The sequence below is a fragment of the Python bivittatus genome, unplaced genomic scaffold (genome assembly GCF_059951505.1).
Source record: "Python bivittatus isolate LINGU-HERP-01145 unplaced genomic scaffold, Pbiv_v1 ctg000560_np1212, whole genome shotgun sequence".
NCBI classification, from domain to species: domain Eukaryota; kingdom Metazoa; phylum Chordata; class Lepidosauria; order Squamata; family Pythonidae; genus Python; species Python bivittatus.
The window spans coordinates 8,307,071-8,322,724 of record NW_028277083.1 but is presented as its reverse complement, the minus strand read 5'-3'; the positions used below and the strand labels follow the sequence as shown (position 1 = coordinate 8,322,724).

General features: G+C 40.0%; 1 protein-coding gene across 3 annotated transcripts in view; it reads right to left on the bottom strand.

The window, feature by feature from the left end:
- SNX29 (sorting nexin 29) overlaps nucleotides 1-15,654 on the bottom strand; it is a 148,045-nt gene that overhangs the window by 83,929 nt on the left and 48,462 nt on the right. The gene's annotated exons all lie outside the window — the stretch shown is intronic.

Sequence of the window (15,654 nt, the reverse complement as noted above, 5' to 3'; positions counted from 1 at the left end):
AGACTTGCCAGAAGGAAAAGTAGCAAAATCTGGAATACAAGTTTGGCATCTGAATTTTGGAGGCCATATGCAAATCATAAATATTTATATCAGTTTGTTGGGATTTTTTTTCTTTAATTCCCCATAAGAAAAAAAATCACAAGAAGTGCAGAAGAATTGACCTGACATATTGTACAGTTTAATTTACCTGATTTTATCTGACAGAGATCAACATTGCTCACAAGCAGCCAAAAGAAAATTGACCAATTCTGGTTAAAATTTCCTTGCTTTATAATCATCCAAAATTTCCTGCGGGCACCTTTCCTTATACCCAACCATCAATACCCTTTCCCACATTCTTTCAATATCTAATTTCCTCCCTGCCACGGTATTTTTTTTTTAAAAAAAGAATGCACGTAATAGCTAATCTAATTAAGATTCTTCTTGTAAAAAAGCAGACAGATAATCTGAATTACATTGTAATTAAAAGTGCTAAGATTTATTATTAAAGTTATTCACTCAGTCAAAAAAAAAAAAGAACAATAGTTCATTTTGTTTGCCGTGTTATTCTGAAATACTTGAATCAATTGAGGAAACTACGAGGTGCAAAGAGACAAAGAGCAAAAGCTGGTTTGCTTCAGTAAAACAGTGGGTATGACCTCTTTGTGGGGATCTGCAGGGAATGAGAAAGAAGAGCAAAGAAGAGATGGCAAGCACGTGTCACTAGACCAGTGTTTCTCCACCAGAATTCCCCAGCCAGCATGAATGATGGGAGTTGAAGTCCACACATCTTCAAGTTGCCAAGTTAGAGAAACACTGGATTAGACAAATACTGTGACTTATGTCATGACGCAAGTATGTATAGTAACAGCAGCATTAGGTGATGACATCAAACACATATCATTCTGGTTCCTCATGGTTTGTTACAGATGCCACTGGACCTCTACCAATACAAAAAAGACTTGCAGAAGAGGTGAGGCACCATATCTGACTAACAGAGCAGATGTGGTCTATACTAAGGTTCAGTCCTTCAGAGTCTCCACTTCAAAGAACCTGAACCCAACGGCTTGGTGTTTAGTATAAGTGTCGCCAGCAAGGGTAAAATATTAACCCAGACCAATTGCCTTTATCTAAACCAGCTTTGTGAATTACTATGGGAGGATCAGGAAATCCCAAATAGCTGCTTTGAACAAAACACCTCCTTTTCCAGGGTTTTAAACTCAGGACCAAACATGGTCTTCTCTTCCCCATTGTTTCCACAGAGAAAAAAGGAAACCTCTTGCTTTTTCAGCCTGGGGCCATAGAAAAGGTGAGGTTGCAGTCCGTATGGAATGCTGCCTTCCACCAACCTCCACTAAAAAATAATAATAAAGAAGGATAGGTTTTAAAAATATAATGAAATATCGTGCAGGCAGGCTGCAGAAAACAAGCTTAAATATTGCTCCTATTGTTTGCACTGGGAACATCTAGGGGTTTTTCCCCCTTTACCTAGATGCATTTCTATTTTATTACTACCAAAGTGAAAAGGCCAGCTTGGTCCAACAGGCAACCAGTAAAATTGGAAGTAAAAAAATAAAATAAAAAATCAGATCCACTGTCATTCCCATAGCCTACCAAAAATGGATGTTAACTTTGGTAATAACAATGATTTCTTTCCTGAGCGTATAATATCAGCTGGCTTAACTAGTACTGGCTCAGGCTTTCAAGAAGAATGCAGCTAGAAATGTAAAACACACACACTCAAACACACACACACACACACACACACAGAGATATATTTAAAAATTCATTAAGGAAAAATTTTTTAAGAGAGTTTCCAAAGATTATTCATAACTCTTGCTGGCAAGCAAGCCATTACTAAACCTATAATTTGAGGTCCAAGGAGCTTAAAACAAAGATACGTTAAATATTAAAATGCTCTCCAGAGGTGGGCAATAGCTGGTGAGAAGTCCAGGGGCTGTAGTAAATTTCTTACTGTTTATGGCAGAAAAAAAAAAAAGTTGAACACTTACTGAGACAGAAAAAGACCACAAAAGGCAATTCCACAATTCCAGTGCAAGTGGTATCACAACCTTAATGACTCACACTTTTCATGTGATCTGAAAAACAGGGAAGCCCATCACATCTTCCTCCTGCCACTCATCTTAACATTGAGCAGAATTTCCCCAGAGGCAAGATTTCCATTCATGTGATACCCAGAATATAAGAATGCCAGTTCTGAAATACCCAAAACTAGCCCAAGTAAACTCTTGATCAGATTCATAACATCCTCCCCTATACTCACAAACTCCAACTCTGAAGGGCATCATCTGTCAATTTGTTTCTAAAACAATCTCTGAATAATGCATGAAGTTACCCAAGAAGACAAGAGTGGGTAGATGAGCAGGTCAAATATGCAAGGAATAAGTCCATGGAGATCCATTTTTACATAGGCAGTGAGATCAGAGAAGCTCCTCGTTAGGCCCACCCAGGTCCCATCTAGGCCAGCTACTGCTGGCTGATTATGTGGAAAGCAGGGTTCATCCCATTCACCTTCCAACTGAGCATACGGTGGATCCCTTATCTGAAGTCGGGATAAAGCCTTGAGCATATTTGAGTTATGGGAATGATCCTGCATATGAATAAGTCTTTAAGACCTTCATTTGCATGAAATCCATTTTTCTGATGAGCCCTTGAAGCCCACGCACTCTGGGTTATAATACATCCTATGAGTGTTCTACCTATTGATGGATCCTTCAGTGATGGAATTAAAATATTCTTCTTTTGATACCGTCAGGCAACAAAAAGCTACTTCATAAAGGAAAACATCTTTAGAATTGTCTCAATGCTCATCCTGTGAGTTATTATTTAACCTTGTTGGAAAAATGGTCAGATATGGACTTATTGAAGGCATTTGTAAGGCACCTTTCAGAAAAGAGTCCTCCTCAAGGTGATCATGTTCTCACCTATGAAGGCAAGAATGAACACATTTCTACAATGCCTACATGTTTTCTCTTATGGGGGAAATATCATTTTGGAAAGGGGGAAAAAAGGAATAGAAGAGAGAGGAAGACATGCACGAGGAACAGTAGGTATATATTCTCTTGCTCTGCTATTTGTTTCTTCCCCACTGGAGGAACAAAAGGCTGATAGGTAAATAGCCAGACTTAGTTGCAGACTTCCAGCCTCTTCACTCATTCACAGAAAAGCTACTAGACAATCAGAAAATCTCCACCTTAATGTTCACAGGGCTCCAAATAGGATACAGTGCAGTTGCTGGAATTCTGGTAAACTCATCCCTTTCTTCTCTTGCTAAAGAGACACTGAGAATCTTCCTTGGAAAAGAAATACTTCTGACTTTAGGCAGCTGCCCCAAAGCCTGACATTAAACCATGGGTTGTTTAAGTCATGTTTTACTGAATAAACAACCATTGGCTGGATTTGCACCACAGGCTTAGAGGCAAAACTAAACAAGCCCTATTATAATGGCTGGTGTGGGTCTTCCGGGCTGTGTGGCCGTGGTCGAAGTTTTGTGAACCACGGCCACACAGCCCGGAAGACCCACACCAGCCATCGTATGCCGGCCGTGAAAGCCTTCGACAATACAAAGCCCTATTATAGCTTTGGGTGTGGGGTGAACCAAGCCATTGTATTTTGTATAATGAAAGAAAAATGGACTCATATGGCTGGGTATATTTTCCATTTTTCTTTCATTATACAAAATACAAAATTAGCATTTCTTTTACAGGGCGCTAATTGTCAAGTGCTTAAATGTATATTTGTTTTCCTTGGGGTGAGAGAAGATATCTTTTACACATACACACACACACACGTACACATACATACACATTTAATATTTTACCTATTAGACATTTGTTTCATTCAAAAAACTACTCTGTATTTAATCCAAATTTATAAGCAAAACCTGAACATTCCACTATTTGGAGGACAGACAAGACATTCAGTTTGGGGAAATGAACACCTGGAACCTATTTTTGAAATGATCTTGTTTCAAAACAGGCTATTTAAGGCTTCAGAATTCTTCTCTGATCACTATGATTAATATGTTCTTATTTTTAAAAAATATATTTCTGATGTCCCAAGAAAGCAAAATCAAGAACATGCGACTTAGAATAGAATAAGATTGGTCAACTACATAGGCACTTTGAATATTTATCTCTACAAATAGCTCCATCTAAAAGGTGGGTAACAGATCAGCTAAAAAAGGCAGTATTTTTCTTCTTCGCACCATCATGTGGAATCCTACAGACTTGATTATACTATTTTTATGGAATTAACCTGCAGAAGTTCGTTCATTTCTGGTGGTGGTGGACATCAAAAGATGGTTTGGAAAAGCCTCACTTCTTCATCATGACCCAAGTCTTCACACACCCCACTCCAGCACAGCCATTTTCAAAGAGAGCACAGAACTGCAATGTTCTTATTTAGGGAACAACTATTCTAAATTAAAAAGGCAAGTCCCCAAAACAAAAGCGACATCTGGGGAACAAAAACTCTGCAGCAGCTGGTACATTCTGGCAAAAGCAGGGTTGGCCTTCACATCACTGTGAATGTTCAGGCAAGAGAAGCTGATAAAGAGAGGCTCCAGAGAGTCATCTTCCAAAATTGCACGTCTCTTGCCAACTTCGTGCCAGAAGTCGACTTCTGTCTGGAATCCAGCAGGGAAAAAAACACCCTTACAGCCAGTGATGGGAAGACACAGCACCCAAGGGAAGGTCTCCCATTGACTATCAAACAGGGTTTTGCTATTGGAATGCTCTTAGGACTTACTAGTAGTACTTTAGTCTGCATTAAACAGTCAGGACAATATGCCCTCCTGTTGGAACAAAGGCTGTAAAAACCTAACTGTTTCCTGCACCATGTCATGGTCTGAACTTGCTATGGTGAAGACATTAGCTGTGTAATAGGTGACTCTGCAGGGGGACACCCTGCGGTGCTCAATCAGCAGTTGCTCAGACATCCATAAAATCTATTGCTCCCAGGGGTGAAAGGGTCATGCCCCATTCTCCGCCACTGTGATTCCTCTCACTTCCTCCATGGGGAAAGGGAACGATGGAGAACCTGTTGCCTAATTCCATTGAAATTCAAGCCAGAATTAGTTACAGTTTGCAAAGAATTTTATTGTCTCTGCAGAAAGCCCACGCTTGAAAGGTGCCAGACTCTTCTTTCCAATAAGGCATTGAAAGAATCCTGGTTTATTCACTGGACATAATTTACAGCTTGGCCTCCTTAAACAAAGGAAGCATTCCTGAAAACTCTGCTTGCTTCACAGCCTTTCCAAATGTCCCATAAATATAGCCAATAAACACACAGAGGAGCTTAAACAGTTTGTTGGTGTGTCTTGCCCTTTTCTCCAACCCAACTGTTCCTTTTCTTTTTGCCCATCCTGCCAGAAGCTGATTAAGACGGTTCAGCTATTGCATCCAACCCGCTCCCTAGAGTAGCCTTGAAGCTGTAAAGTGCTAGTTAACTTCTTCCACAGGAGGGGGGGAAAAACAGCATCTTCCTAACAAACTCCCTGAGGGTAAATCATTGCAGCTCTTCCTTCATCCTTCTTCCATCCAACCTCTTCCAAAATGTTTACCCTATTTTAAATCTCCCAGTTTCCAAAACCTTCCCAGCCCTTTTCCCACCAGGAAGGATCAACCATTTCTATCAGATCTAAGGAGGACACCTACCTGCTTCTTCTGGGGAGAATAGGAGTGATTGATAAAGGTAAAGGAAAACAAAGCAGGTCAAGCAGACTTAGGAAAACTTGCATTCTAAGGCTGAATCTGAAAAGAAGCCATTCATGACAACTTATCCTTCTTAATACCCACCCAACGTATCTATGTCTCAGTTGCCATTCCTTCCTTATGATGAAGTACGAAAGAAAACATGGCTGCCACTGTCAACAAATATGGTGGCCTCTTTCTTTATAATGGAGGCTGGCAGGGCTTTGAATGTTGACTGATGTTACATCGCAGGAAAGCAAGATGATAAAGATATAGAGAAGTTGGATAGAGATGCACCAGTATTACAAAGTGAGCATTTCCTGCAGTAGAACTTTATATTTCCCCTCTTCATCCCACAAGGCCCTCCAAGTTGGCTTTGGAGGGTTCCCCTGGTGCAGACAGCACATGGGCTGGGCGGAATCCTTTCTATTAGCAGATGGCATTTTATTTATGTCTAACTACTAAACCTGATTGATTAATGCAGATGAATAATGCCAGCCTATTCAACTATGAAGGACATTATTTTGGTGGTATGAAATAAAAAAAGAGAGGTATTGGAGGACAGTAGGAATCAAGGGGCATTTATCTTACAATACTCTTTATAAAGACTGTTAAGAGCCAACCTTATGTTCCTGGTTTTCACGTGCAGTGATAGATATATTAATTAGGACCAGCAGCAAACACTGCAGAGAAACATCTTTTTAACAGAAAGAGTTTCTAATAGAAAAACAACACCATACACACCCCTAATTCTGCCTGAAGGTTTTAGCCACAGGGAACAGTTTGAAGGACACAACTAAACACATTTGTTTGTTCTCTCTCTTTCTCTCTGCCTTGTAAGCATTGCCAAATGTTTAAATAAAAGAGAAAGATTCTAAGTTGGAAAACATAACGGAGCTTAATTATTTCAGAAACATAGCCACCTAAGCTAAATCATTAATTTGCACTGTTTTCAGTCTTCAAGCCTCCAATTAATTTATGTACGGGCACATTTACTGAATTTGAGGCCATCAAATCCATTCAAAATACAAGATTATCCATTGTTCATGTCCCTTTTTCATCCTGTAATGCAGACATCTGTATAACGTTGACAAAATAACCCAATTTTACTCTGGTTCACAACAAATTAATCAAACTGATGTGGTGGAAGGAAGAAATCATTTATTATTTCTATGAGGGGCCACTCCTTCATCCCAAAAAGACTATACAAGAGCTGAGTTTCCATTTACAAAGAAGAAGAATATAATGGTTCCAGAAAACTGAATAGCAAAAATTACAGCAGAATTCACTCATAACATTCAGCCATGATGAAATTTGTTCAGTTTGAGCTTAGTACTATATGTAAGCCCAGTTACTGCAGTTGGTAAACCTATGGTTTATGGATTAAACTGCTGTGTGAATCCAGTCAATTGCAGCTTAACAAATGCTTAGTGTGATCAGTAAATCTAGTCTACAAACAGCCCATTTTTAACTCCTCTAAGAATGCTAAGTCAAAAGCTGTTCAGATAACTGCAGTTAAAAAAAACCAAACTTATCAATTATATCTGTGCTTGTTCTCCAACAGGACCAGACATGTCCAGCCTGTAGGGGTACCAACTTACTGGTTGACTACAAATGACTAAGTGAGCCCTCAACAACAGACAGCAGCTGTCTAGTGTATATCAACAACATCTTATTGATCTTCATTGGTCAACATTCAAAGTGTTTTTACTGTATATTGACTATACCAGGTTCATGTGTCAACTTCTTTCAAACCATACTATGCAAACATTTTAAGCTACATTAGAACTCCACAGAATGTTAAACAAGTAAAAGCCATGACATTAATTGCTTCAGGTGAAGCACTGCAAACGTGTGCAAAAAAACTATTCTTCGTGTTCCACTCAGACTTGACTAAACTGGGAATTATAAACTACCTTAAACACAATGAAATAGGAGAGTGGCTGAAAACATGTTTAGGAAAGCTCAGGCTATAGGAGACAGAATAAACTCATTGTGCCCATTGCTAACCCAAATTGATAGTCAATTATTATGATCAGCTTCATACCCCAAAGGAAACCTTCCTGAGAATACCTCTGAAACACTGATAAACATGCTGATTTTTTTTATAAGTGGGAAAGTATAGAGAGCCACAGAGATGGCCTTGAGGGAAACATTCAGAAGGTGTTACAAATACAAAAAGGGTAGAAGCATTCCTTGAGCCCTGAGAAAGGAGATGGTAGTAAGAGACTCAGGCTGGTTCTTCCCTGACTAACTGGGGTATAAGAAGGAGAAGAGAAAAACTCAATGAGTCTTGCACATTTCTGTTAATGTAGCCTATCTCAATAAAGCTTCGTTCTAATCTTCTTGTGGAGTCTGTTCCCTGGTTTCGAAGGGCTGACTGAAAAGGTGGTTGAACTGAATTATTTTAACTGGATTTACACATTGTATTTGGGCCAAATGTTAAGCCATGGTTTATTGACAAAACCAGTCAGTTTGGTTCACAGAATGTACTAATCCACAAACCAGCTTGTAAAGCCTGTCTCTACACAATACACTAAGCAAAAATCAAACAAGATGCCTAATAGCTTAGGACAGCGTGTGAACCCACTTGTGTTTAATATTATCAGGACTTTATGGCTTGTTCAGCAAATCATGTAAAAAAAAAGCCTCCTGGCTTAGCATCATCTACACATAGAAAACCCTAGCTTCAATCCCTGGCAACTTAGATTAAAAAAAGACTGTAGGTTTCAAGTGCCAGAAATAACCTTCACTTAAACCTTAGGCAACCTATATGCCTTAGAAATAATTCTGAACCAGGTAAATTAGATCTTATACCTGTAACGTTCAACCAACATTTTGCAACTCCCATCATCTCCAGCCCAACACAACTGTCTCGGTTGACTAAGACTAGTCTCTGCAGGGAGTAGATGAAGCACCAGTGGCCTCTGGTAGAAGAAAACACTGTCAGGACCTCAGAGAGCTCAATTCAGAAATCAACAGTCGGGATTAATTTCTCAGAAAAAGATCTGAAATTCCAGCTACCTACTGACAATTGAGCGTTTAAGAAAGCTAGCAGGGCCCAGCAGATCCTTTCAGTTTCACCTCTGCTTGCTTTTGTCTCTGATCCTTTCTGAAGCCAGCATGGCAATCAGAAGTATGTGTTTACAGCTGAGCTCTCAGATAATGAAAAAAAATATTGCACCTCTTCACATTGTGATGACACACAAGGATGTTTGATGGCTTTCCTTGAATGAATTGAGATTCATCATACTCAGTTCTCTTAAGGACTTGGTGACCCTGGACACATGACATCAGCTTGCTTTAAAATATACATTCCTACCTGTATTCATTTATTTATCTCATATAAGCGAGGTTAACACAGTAAATGCACTGATACAATCACAGGGTCAATAAACACACACACTGATGGTTCAGCATGTTCTATGAATTCAGAAAATTCATGCTTTATGTTATAGGATGATTTGCTTAAACATGGCAGAGACTGTATTTTTTGCTTCAAGTCTCAAGGTTAGGTTGTTTTTCCTCTTTTGCCAACCTGCTTCATGCATGATTTTGGTCACGTGGGATCTGAAAAGATCTACCTAGATTCTAGAACACCTGCAGAATGGCATGTATGCCTTCTCGGACAAGGTTTAAAAGGGCCAGCAAGCAAGGTGAGGAGATTACTCCAAATGCTATCCATTGTCTAGAAAGCCGGGCATTGTCTGACAAAACTGGCAGACAGAGTCCCAGGTCTGTGATGGGAACCAGCAGTGTCCTGACACCCACAGCAGAAAGCAGCAGAAGCACTGGCAGAGGAAAAGATTCTTGCAGCATCTGGGGTCAGAAGATCCGCTGTCCTCTTCTGTTGTCTACATCAGTTCCCTTGTAGAGCAAACTGTGGCTATTTGTGGCTAAATCTACAGAAAGGTGAAGTAGTCTGATGTGGTTTTATGCAAAAGACGTGTCCAAAACAGGAACGGAATTGACTTTTTAGAGTAAGAGAAATGGACCCTGCCAACTGAAGAAAGGACGCTTAGAACTGGCATTGGAGCAACCCTTTCTTGAACCATGGCAAAAATCACAGAATTCCTATTCAGGCAGGACCTCTAAATCCCTGGCTTGGCCTGTATCACATGATTTCTGTGTTGACTGCAAACCTTTTCTTCTCCTTGTCTCCCTGCAGCTACAAGTAAAGCTGGAAAATCACAGCTACATAGTTATGCCAACTGTAGAAAGATCTCTGCTGAGACTTCATGCCCTCACCAGTTGGAAGGACAGTAAACAGACAGCCTCTCAGTGTTGTTGAGATTCAGTGTTAATATTATTGTGGAGTCCTTGGGGTTCTCTGAGCTCTAACCAAACTCAGAGAACCCCAAGAACTCCACAGTTCAACCCTGAGCTACACATATTCACTTCTATTGGTATTAATATTATTGTTCAACAGACAACCAGGTGTAACAATGGACTCCTGTAGTAAACTGAATATACAGAGGATGATTTTATTGCTACCTTAACATGAAGCTATCTTTCACACTGGAATGCTTAATAACAATTATTTAATTTCCTGCTCATTTATTTAGCTTTGCCTATCAAGGCATTATAAGCATTGTTCCTAAATACATGTTATGCGTGCACGTGCATGTGTGTAGATCTGGCAAAGCTGAGCTGAAAAAAAAACTTGCTTTCCTGGCCACACAGCAGGAACAATTTGGCCAATTTCAATTTGGCAAATCTGTAAGAGCTCTAATAAGGTGGTTGTTTGTCCCACTTGATGGAAAACAAGTCCTGTGTTTGAATGCATCCTGTCTAAAGAGTTGCCAAGACTGGGAGAAAAGAACACAAGCTTGGAAATTGTCCCCTTATAAGCAAAAGATAAACAAGCATATAAATTATTTAATCAGAGCTTCCCCTACTATAGCAATATGTACAGCATTTTTTAAAGAATTAAGGTCATTGCTCTTAGAATCTGAGAAACAAATTGAATCCTGTCTCTGTCTTGTGCATTTGTCTTTGAATATGCTTTACTCCTTCTTTTTTATGATGATGTATAAGCAGTCATCCTAATCCATATTGATTAGCCCTGCTTCCTGGTCAGATAAAAGGACAAGCTTGAAGAGTAATATATAGCTGCCTCAAAGAAGCATATGGGAACTACTTATAGCACAACAGTGACTCTGTTTGTATATATGATTAATTTGGCATCAGCAGTGATGGTGAATTCTAAAGTCTGATCTACCCAACACAATAAGCCCCAAGATGATTTGTTCGGTTTCAGCTCAAACCCAACCAGTGTTGTTTGCAAATCACGATTTTCTGGCTCCATGTGCTGCATAAACCCAGCTGCTGTGGAGTAGCCAACAATCTTGGCTTAATGTGATGTACAAGCCCAAGCACTCATTGGGTAGGGGGAAAATACTGCATCATCTGAAGGAGCTGGAAAAGCCAAGGTTTCTTGATCCTTTGTTCAAACCCAGGATTATCTTCTTGAGCTCTTCAAAGCAATCGGCACTATTAAGCCACTGTGTTCGCATTCTGTGCTAAGGCATTATCTGATCTGTTTGCCATTATAGTTAATTCAATAAACCATAGTTAAACAACCCTGGTTTTCCATTATGTGAACCCAATATTCGAGTGGATTCAGTTGAGAAAGTATTGATTTCTTTGACTGAGTCACATTCAAGTAACACATTTCCTAAATTCCAAGTAATGATTTGGACATCAAAAAAAAGCTGTAAAGGAATTCCAAGTTGACCTTGGGGAAGGTTCATACCTTCCCCAAGGTCAACTTGAAATTCCTTTACAGCTTTCTTTTAATGTCCAAATCATTACTTGGAATTAATTGAGCCATTAAGGAGGGATTTGGAGAAGAGATTACACAGTCCAGAAATTGAAGGACATGTGAGAAATAAACTCAGAATAACTCCACCTTGATTTTGATGGGATAGAAAGAAACTTGGACAGGCTTTCAAGATTCTGTTATTGCACCCCAGGATTAAAGCAATATTCCTGGAATCTCTGTGGTGTCTATTTCTGACCTGACCTCCCTCAAAGGGCTGACACATGCCTTCAACACATACTTCCCTTCTTTGCTTCCACCTTATCTCCAGCCCCCTCATTTCCAACAACCTTCATTTGTCATGTTCACCACAGTTAACACTACTCTGGCTTGCTCCAAAACCACAGCTTGGATCCCCCTCATGCAACCCCATGGAGTTTTAACCACCGAGAACTTTATTTGGGATGTCCCCGGGGAACAAAGAACCCATACCTACAGTTACAACAAACATAAGAATCCACATGCATGCAAGCTAAGAAAATGTGATGCCTCAACTGTTCAAGAGTGGATTTTATGTTAAACAAGTTCCAGATTCAAGTCAGCATTCATTATTCCCATAATGATTTCTTTTCTTACACAGGCAGCTGGTGTTTGCCTGAACTTGACTTCTCAGAGAAACATTATGTGATTGATTGCCTACTGAACTCCAATACACACATACCAAATTTCCTGATATAATTATATGCTATTGGAAGTTCAACTCTTGAAATGATTTACGTAAAACTTCTGATTGGATCAGAGTCCTGTTATTGGCTTTCCCTATATCATTATGATTAACACATTTCATAACTCTTTATCCATTGTTCGGTGTGTCCCCTTCCCCCCCATGACAGCTGTGCATCAGATATTTTTGTTCGTTAATTATAAGGTGTTTTTGCAACAACATATATAGAATTGTGTGGCAGGGGGACAGATAATCTAGACATTTAGTTTCAAAAAAACTGAATGTGCACAAATTGATCGACAATCTACCTTTTTAAGAACCTGCAAATCTTAAAGCTACCGGATAAACTCAGATTTCACTCTATGTCAAGTTTTCTTTTGAACCCTGTTTTCTCAAATAAGTAAATCAGGGCTAGTTTGCACATGAATGCTAAGCCATATTTGGCTTAGTCTTTGACATCACCCTCAGCCAGATACAAGCTATGTTAAAGCTAAGTGTGATGGATGAAATTACCATATAGTTCATGAAAACTTGCACAACTAAAGCAAGTGGAAAGAACATCACAGTACAAGGAAGTAGGTATGAGACAATGCTTCTTCGCAATCAGTGTTGTCCAAACTTGGCCACTTTAAGATGAGTGGACTTCTAGAGTCTACTTGAGTTGAAGTCTACTCATCTTAAAGTGGCCAAGTTTGGACAACACTGTTCACATTTTTTTCTGGCACTATCTGTCCAGGTAGTACAATGCAGGTCACCCATAACCCAATCTGGACAAGTGAAAGATGACAGATCATCATTATCCTGATTGCTGGGAATGATGGGAGTCATAGTGGCTGAGAAGGATGGAAAGGTGCAACACTAGAGAAGGCAGTTTGAGGGCAACCTCTCCTGTTATTCTTTAGCTTTCTTGAGCCAATGCTTCTATGCTCACTTTGTCAGTTTGCATCGGTGGGAAAGTGTTTGCTAAACAGAATGTTCATATAGTGGGATCAAATTGGCCACAGGCAGGTTCTAGGGAAACCAAGCATCTACACAACAATCTGTGTAAAACATTCCATCATGGAACATTGCAACCCTGAAACAGATTGTTTTGACTTGAGAATAGGTCACTCCAAGTATTCCAGAAAAGGCACCACCTCAAAATGGCCAATTCTGAGTGTTCCAACAGCGCAGAAACACTCAGAATGTGCTATTTTAAGGTCAGATCACTTCCAAAACATGTGGAATGGCTGTTTTGAGTTCTGACTGGCATATTTTGGGGTGGAAAGTCCTGGAACATTTTGTTTCCCCATGCAACTCATCTGGTAATGAGAATGCAAATGTGAGACGATTTCAAGGATAACTCTAGCTTGGGAGTTGGGGGAGGTATATTAGAAAGGCCTCTTGTTATATTTTCTCTCGCTGAAGCTACAAAGTAATTGCTTGCACTTCTTGACAAGTTTAAGCATCAAAGACCCTGGGGAAAGAAAATGTGGAGCAATTACAAGATGCAGTGATGATAAATCTCAGCTATTACTAATTCTTCAGATTATCTGCTGATGCAGACACGCATGACATCCAAAAGTCATACTGAGGAGCCCAACTCTCTGGAGTGGCTTAAAGATATCGGAAGTGTAAGCAAGAATATTGCAGACAGCGCATCAGAGAAGGTGAAGATGTCACCTGCTGCATCAGAAAACACTTTTCCCCCTTAATAGGTATGTTTCTCAAGAGGAGAAAGCAAATACTGCTGGACAAACTGAGTTAATTCCTTGAGACTAGGGCTCCATTCAGACATAACTATGGCTTGCTGAACAAATCACAGCCGCCTGGTTCACACGTAACACTAAGTTTAGCTCAGCTTAATTCAGTTCAGTTCTTTATTATGGTCAATGATCAACGCAAATAACACTAAACTGTAATGAGATTTTCATGTCAAATTAAGCCAAAAACAAACCACATGACAGCGTAGCACAGACAGCCTTTGCAAACAGGGGTAAACTTGGATTTATTTTAAGCAAGAGCGTACGGCACAAGCAAGAGTCAGTCTTGCAAATAAGTTAAGTCACTTGACGACACTTTATAGAAAGAGATTACTGTTTCTAAAGAGCGTGCCATCTGAATAAACCATAGGAAAACTGCAGAATGAGAAGGGAGAGAGCGAAAAAAGGATTAAGAGTGGAACAATGGTATAACATTTCAAGATTGTCAAAAGCAAATCAACTCAGTAAGTTTAGCAAACATTAGGGCAAGGGAGCCAGGAAGAGAGCCTTCTCTGCTGTTGCCCCCCGCCCTTTGGAATATTCCCCCCTGGAGGTGCAGCAGGCCCCCACTCTCCTGGCTTTCCAGAAAGGATTAAAGACCTGGCTCTGCCAGCTTGCATGGGGCAACCAGAATCTTACCCAATCCTGGAGGTGGCTGGTGCCCTGATGACACTCCCTGAGCTGCTTGCCAATTTAACATCGATTCTTGGATTATATTTATATATATATATATATCCCCTCCCTCTCATATCCCACTGAATCAGGGAGGAGCCTGCCTGAGTCAACGGCTATCTTGTTTCCCAGGTTTTAAGGAATGTTTCAGCCTTCTTTGTTTATGTAATGGTTCTCGCCTATTTTCCTCAAGGTCATCTCCTTAACTCTCTACAATACCATTCTCTTTCAGAACCATCCCTCTTCTCAGGGAGGCATTTACCACCACATGGACCCACCCATATGCCCTCTTCCTGGAGGCTTAACCAACTAGGAGGAGCAGGGGTCTAATATATAGGTGGATATACCCATACCCAGGTCCAATGTATGATACACACCCTTCCAACTCTGATTTCAGGCAGCAATTATTACAAACCAGAAAATGACTTTGCAAATGACATTAGTCTCCTGTAGATATCAACAGTTAAGCCCAGATTCAGTAGAGCCAATATGTACAGGCAGGCACCACATCAAATCCAGACAATTTTATCTTCTTACCTAACTCTGCGGCCTAGAAAGTTGCATATTACTCTCAAACCAATGTCAGACTAAGGCACCAACTGCATTACTCTGACCTGACCTACCAATAAAGTTAGGGTAATCACCACTTGCAAATTTCTCCTACACCTTTATCAACTACATAGCAGTCCAGAATTGCTTCAAGGTTTGGCAATTCAAATTCAACTCCTGCCAACCCCCCTGTTTGTTTTTCTTAAGGATCTTCTCCAGATGTTAGTGGTGTAGAATCTTACAGATGTAGCCCCAGTAACTAACTGGATGGTTTCCACTTATCTGAATATGGGGCTATGTGACTAAGATCCCATAACTCCTGGCTAGCCTGGGTAGATTTGTGTGGAAAAGCTATACACGTCATGGTAAGGTGTGTCTGTTTTATGACGTCACCAAATTGTGTGTAAAACCATCGCTGCAGTATGATAATCCCTGATAATTAGCATGCAATAAATCACCTCTTTTGAAAAATACTAGCTAAAACAGAAGGCATAGATCAAGCAGACATTTGTA